This window comes from Ipomoea triloba, chromosome 14 (assembly GCF_003576645.1).
Source record: "Ipomoea triloba cultivar NCNSP0323 chromosome 14, ASM357664v1".
Classification (NCBI taxonomy): domain Eukaryota; kingdom Viridiplantae; phylum Streptophyta; class Magnoliopsida; order Solanales; family Convolvulaceae; genus Ipomoea; species Ipomoea triloba.
In genome coordinates this window covers 15,039,043-15,045,743 of record NC_044929.1, presented here as the reverse complement: position 1 = coordinate 15,045,743, position 6,701 = coordinate 15,039,043, and the positions used below count along the sequence as shown (strand labels likewise).

General features: G+C 29.3%; 1 non-coding gene across 1 annotated transcript; it reads left to right on the top strand.

Moving 5' to 3' along the window:
- Positions 1-234: 234 nt before the first annotated feature.
- On the top strand, positions 235-306 carry TRNAW-CCA. Its single transcript has one exon. It is a non-coding gene; the product is annotated as a tRNA-Trp (tRNA).
- Positions 307-6,701: the final 6,395 nt, after the last annotated feature.

Genomic DNA, 6,701 nt, shown 5'->3' with positions numbered 1-6,701 from the left:
ACACATTACATTACTAAGAAATACAATATGTAATAGCTTACAGCGAGGGGATGCGTGGGTTAATGGTAGCGCGTGTGACTCCAGATCAGAAGGTTGCGTGTTCGATTCACGTCGGGTTCAAACCCCCGGTCATAAGATCCCTATCTTTTTCCCGTATAATTATGTCAAATTACGAAATTGGCCTCCTTTGGTGGGATTGAAACATGGGCTCGGTCATGGACAATTCCATCGATGGGATCCGTGGCGCAATGGTAGCGCGTCTGACTCCAGATCAGAAGGTTGCGTGTTCGATTCACGTCGGGTTCAAAATTCCCGGTTCATAAGATCCTTTCTTTTTCCCGTGTAATTATCTAAAATTACGAAATTGGCCTCCTTTGCTGGGGTTGAAACATGGGCTCAGTCATGGACTGTAACTCTGAACAGGCCAATATGCATAGCATACACTACGGCCTTAAATTTCACCTCATGAGAGATGGGTATAACTATATAAGATAATTATTATGTACCCAAACTAATACGGGTCACACTTGTGTGAGACCGTCTCACGAATCCTTATTCGTGAGACGGGTCGGATTGGGTCAAAGCATCATGCAAATGTCATACTTATATGTGCAAATCTTATACTTATATGCTCAAATATAACACTAATTAAAAATATAATTTTTGTTACTTATAAGAGAAAAAGTAATACATTTTTCATAATAAGTAATGTTGACAAGTGTCTCTCACTTATAAGGGCAAATATAATACTTTTGAGGAAAAATGTAATACTTTTAAATCGAAATGTAAAAGTATTGTATTTTCCCTTAAAAGTATTACATTTACCCTAATAAGTAACAAAAATTTTATTGGTGATTAGTATTACATTTGAGCATATAAGTATGACATTTGTGTATATAAGTGTTACATTTGCATCTTGAACCGTACCGACCCAACCCGTCTCATGGTGAGACAGTCTCACACAAGTTTTTGCCAACTAATACTGAGACTACACGTAACGTGTTATATATTCGATTTACATCTTGTTCTATTATTAAACTAAGCGCGATGTATTCAATCATTACTTTCATACACTTTTAAAAACTTTTATAACTTTAAAAATTTGAAGGTATTCAAATCGAACTTTTATGGAGTCATTAAAAGTCGAGATATTCAATCAAGATTTTTAAAGAGTTTTTAAAAGTCGGATGATATTCGATTAAGACTTTTAAAGAGTCTTTAAAAGTCCTGTGGCATTCAAAAAGCTATGAATTTTTGTAAACTTTTTAATTTTAGAACTTTTGTAAACTTTTTTTTTTAAATATAAATAGTTGAAATCCAACCATCGACCCAAGATTTCAAAATTTTTTGCTTTCTTCTATGTTTTCTCTCTCTATTTAAACTCTATTTTTTTCTCCTTATTTAATTAAACTTTATAAACCTTATACATAAATTCAATAAATCATTTTTTCTTCATTATCCTATATTTTCTTCATACCTAAACTCTACCAATTTTAAATGATAAGAATTGAAAACATTGAAAGTTTGTAAGGATATATTCAATTTAGAATTTCGATTTTTTTTTTTTGAAAGAACTTTTGTAGACTTTTTAAAAACAAAAAAATTGATAAAAATTTATAAATATTTTTTATATAGACTTTTATAGTCTTACAAAGTTTCAAAAAGTTTTAAACGACTATAAGAAAATTAATAAAAATTTATTAAAATCTAACATTTTAAAAGTCTACAAAAACCATGATTGAATATAATACACCCTTTTAAATAGTAGTAATAGTTAGACATTGAGACGGTAAGTTTTCTATTGTTAAACTAAAAGTAGAAGTAATAGTTTTTTTCAAAGTAGTAGTAATAGTTAGACATTGAGACTAGAAGTTTATTATTTTTTATATATTATGCTCAGATAAATCTTACAATTGTCACTTACCCAACTCTTGTCCCCATGGCCAAGTTAGGCATACAATACAAGTTCTACAATTTTTGAGGTATGCCCTAGAGCTGCCATACATATTAGGTGTGCTCCTATGGTGTATAATTCTTGCTATGTGTTTAAATTTTATTAGGTAAATAAAAATAATAATAAATTTAATCTTTTTTTTTTAATCAATCAAAACATATCACGTTAGCCGTGAGTAAAAAGTAAAATAAGAGGTGAAAGTCCATATAGTATTACTCAATACACAAGCCTCTCATTCAGTATCCAATATCAGAATTTGGCGCAGTTATCAATCAATAGTTATTGCATGGACCATGGTCCACACAACTGTATGGACCACAGTCCAAAAACGATGTCATTTTGCGTAATTTTATTTCTCGCGACCCACTACAACATATATTTTCATAACACATAATGTACATTATTCTAAAGCATAATGTATATTATTTTAACTCATCAAGTACATTATCTTATCTCAGAAGTTTTATTAATCTAACACATAAAGTACATTATTCTAACTAATAAAATTGAACGAATTTGTCAACTAATTTGTTGTTAGATATCACTAGTATTTTCACCCGTGCGTTGCACGGAATGAATTTGTTATAATATTTTAAGAATACTTGGATCGATATACAATTATATAAATTGTAACATCGAATATTATATAGTGCAATTGATGAAATTGGTTGGATCGATTATGTTTTCTAGTGTTTTCCTTGCTTGAATTAAAGCAAATAATTGTTCAATTACCCGTGTGGTGCACGGATAAATTTTTTAATTATATATTTAGATAATAAAATTAAAGATGAAATTTAAAAAAAAAAATCTAATATTGAATGTGTACATTTATTTGATTATAAAATTAGTGCAAAAGTATCACTCAATTGAATAATATATGACTTGTTCGTCTACAATTATCTTAAAAAGATCGATATGTAATATGACTTATGTAATTATATTATTACTAAAATAAATATGCGAAAAATGAGAAATAATTTAATTGTAATTATTATTATTATAAAAATAAATCAAACGATCAATGTTTAGTTTAATTATCATAATAATTATTAGGCAATTATTATTAGTCAATTACACTAATATATGTGTAATTATATTTTTATACCTTAAATATATTCATTTCCACCATATCGCATTTAGTTTTTTTCTTCCTCCTACATATCTGACTGAATTAATTGTAGTTATTATAAAAAGAGTAAAATCCATTTTTAGTCCTAGACTTATTATGCACTAGACAATTTTAGTCGGATTTATTAATTTGACCACATTTTCCCCTAATGTTAGTCAGCCGTGAAATAGAAGGGCATTTCCGTCATATCCTTTCTTTTTTGCCCAGATGTTCTTCACCATTTCCTCTTCACGGTTGCTTTGCTCTTGGAACAAATTGTGGCTTCCAAATCTATAATTGCAATTGGCTCCAACCTGAAATACAGTTCCCATTAATCCTAGCAGAAACACAATACAATAATGCTAAAACCTCAATCCCCAAAATCAATTTCAGTCTCTTCAATGGTGTACAGAGGAGCTGCAAAACCCCTGCTTTCATGGACCAGAAATATAATCCAGATGGAAATTCATTCAAACTTCGTAGTCCTCAAGCTCGGCGCATTCTTGAAAGAAGAATCGGATGTTGTCGACAAACGGGTATCCCGCCTCTGCAAAACTGTGGAGGCTTCGTCCGCTGTTCGACAGAGAAAGAAGACGACGATTGCAATGGGCTGATGAAGCACAGCAGCGAAGCCTGCAATCTTTCATGAGAGCTGGATGGTTTACAGTTCTGGGAAATGGAGCGAGTAGTTCAACAACTCAAAGCTGGGTCCCAAGTTCTGTTGTCGACGGAGAAAGAAGAAGACGATTGCAATTCGTAAATGGGTAGGCGCTATCTCGTGGAAGATTTTGAGGAATTTGACTCGTCTTCGCACCCTAGATCTCTCCAACAATTCGTTGAAGGGCTATGTTCCGGCGTGGCTTTGGTCTAATTTCACCCTTAGTTGAAATCAACCTCTCGGAAAAAGTCCCGGAAAGTTCTGAACCAGTGTTTGCAGTTCACCTATCGCTGTCCGTTGTTCGGAAGATTAATGTTTCTTTCAACAGGTTTAAGAATCTGGGGATTCTCTCTAATCTTCATAATCTCACCAGCCTTGATCTTTCCCATAATGATCTCAAGATTCTTCCGTTTTGGTTCGCCAACCTGACCAAGCTTGAGTCTTTGAGCATTTTTTGCCGCAATATTTTTCGAATCTGAAACCCATTTCAAAAACAAGTCTTTGAGGTCTTTGGACGTTTCTGGTAACCTGTTGAACAACGATTTCCCCGTCGATTTTCCTCCCCTTTTCGGCCTCAAGTTCTTGAGCATCTCGTTCAATAACTTCACCGGCCATTTAGATAGGGAAAGACCAAGAAAATATAAGACTGCTGAAGAATTCGATAGGAAAGGACGGAAATGCCCTTCAATTTCACGGCTGACTAACGCTAAATGTGACGGTGGACTAACATTGTCCAACTTTAACAAAGTCAGGGCAAAATGTGGTCAAATTAATAAATTCGGACTAAAATTGTCCAATGCACAATAATTCTAGGACCAAAAAAGGATTTTACTCTTATAAAAAATACAACAACCATGTTTAATTGTAATTATACTAATATCTGTGCAATTAATTTCTTAATTACCATAATAATTATTAGGTAATTATACTAATATTATGTAATTATACTTTTATACCATGTTTAATTGTAATTATACTAATATTTATATAATTAGCAGCTTAATTAACATAATAGTTATTAGATTTTATATAGTAATAATTTGGTCGGGAAATTGTAAAAGTAGGATTTTGTTTTTATTAGTAGTAAGTATAGATATTTATAGATTTATAATTAAAATTATTACATTTAAAAATTAAAAAAATAGCATTTAAATTTTGTATGGTTAATATGGTGCATACGTATATGTATGTATGTATTTTCAAAAAATCTAAATATTTATGAACATATATTTTGTGCATTTTATAATTTTATTTTCTTAATTATATTTTTTATTTTAGTAATTATAATTAAGGAAATTGCACGTACAAATTAAAAGAGTTTAATTATTAAAGTATGAATTAATATAGTCTGTAACTATATTGAGCATAAATTATTAAAACTTTGAATCGTTGTCATTATTTTGAGTACAATTCATTCTTTAATATAATTTTAGTTATTTTATGATGTTATGAGTATAAATCATTACGATATATTATGAATATAAATCATTACAACTGTAAATCATTATCATTATTTTAAGCTTAAATCAATACAAATATTAATCTTTATTGTAATTTAAATATAAGATTGAAAATATATACAATTAAATTTGAATAAAATAAAATTATTTCAATTTTAAAAGTTTTGAACTGAAATACAAAACAAATAAATTTAAAGATATCTACAATATGAAGACATTAAATTAAATAGAACACTTCAATTCTATCAAATTAGAATAAATTTCACATATCAATTTCTTACTTGAATTTTTCATTTTATTTTATTAGAATATAAAATTACACATACATAAAATATGCCTGTAATATGCATAGTGCAAATATATTGTATACATGCCATTTAATATAGATACATGTAGAAAATAAGTATTATTATTAATTTATTTATCTAAGTAAATAAATAAATAAAATACAATAAATAAATGAATAAATACAAAGCCCAAATAATAAACCTAAAAAGTATATATTTTCAGCAGCTCATTACAATTGTCTTTAACAAAAAATAAAAATAAATATTATCTCAATCCTTTAGCCCTAACAGTACCTTAGACATTTATTTCATTGAGTAAAACGAAAGTATGAGCCATTATGGATAGTTTTTTATTAAGTATGTGGCTAAGAAAAAAAAAACAAGAAATACAATGAAAAATGAGAAATTATGGTAAAGTAAAAAAAAAATCTTGAAATGTATGATTTATATATTAGTCTCGAAATCAATTAGATACAAATTATATTAAGAAAAGTATTTAAAAATGGCTTAGTAATTATAGTACATTAATGCCGAAAAAATTATTCTTTAGTTATAATTATAATATTATTATACTTTAACGGGGCGTTTGGTTGGAAGGAGGGAATTAGGTGAGAAAAGAATTGTAATTCTATGGAAAAAGAATAATGCAGGAATAAAGTGGAGTTTAAATTCCAGTGTTTGGTATGCAGGAATAAAATTACTGGGAATTTCAATTCCAATGTTTGATATACATGCGAATTGAGAGGGAATAAGTAGTGTAAAGACCAAAATGCCCATTATTATTATTATTATTATTATTATTATTATTATTATTAAATGACAAGTATCTATTGGACCTATTTGCATATTCAAACCCCAAAAAATATAACATATTAAATTCAAAAGCACTCATCTACCGTATCTCTTGAACTAAAAAAACACAAGCATTTGATTTGGGTAGTCAGAAATTTTGAAGAGTTATGCATATAAAGAATTCAAGGAACATACACGAAAGTTGTTGTATATAAACAATGCATATAAATAATGCAAATTTTGAATAATTGCTGCATATAAATATTTAAAGAAACATACACAATGGGAAGTCGAAGAACAATACACTCTATAATTTTGAAAGGAAGGTTAGACATCAATTTTAGGTTAAAATAAGGGAGGGGTAATTTTGTCTCGGGTTATCTTTTTTTCTTCCTAAAAACCACGGAATTAAAATCTGGATTTGGGGGGGGGGGGGGGGGGG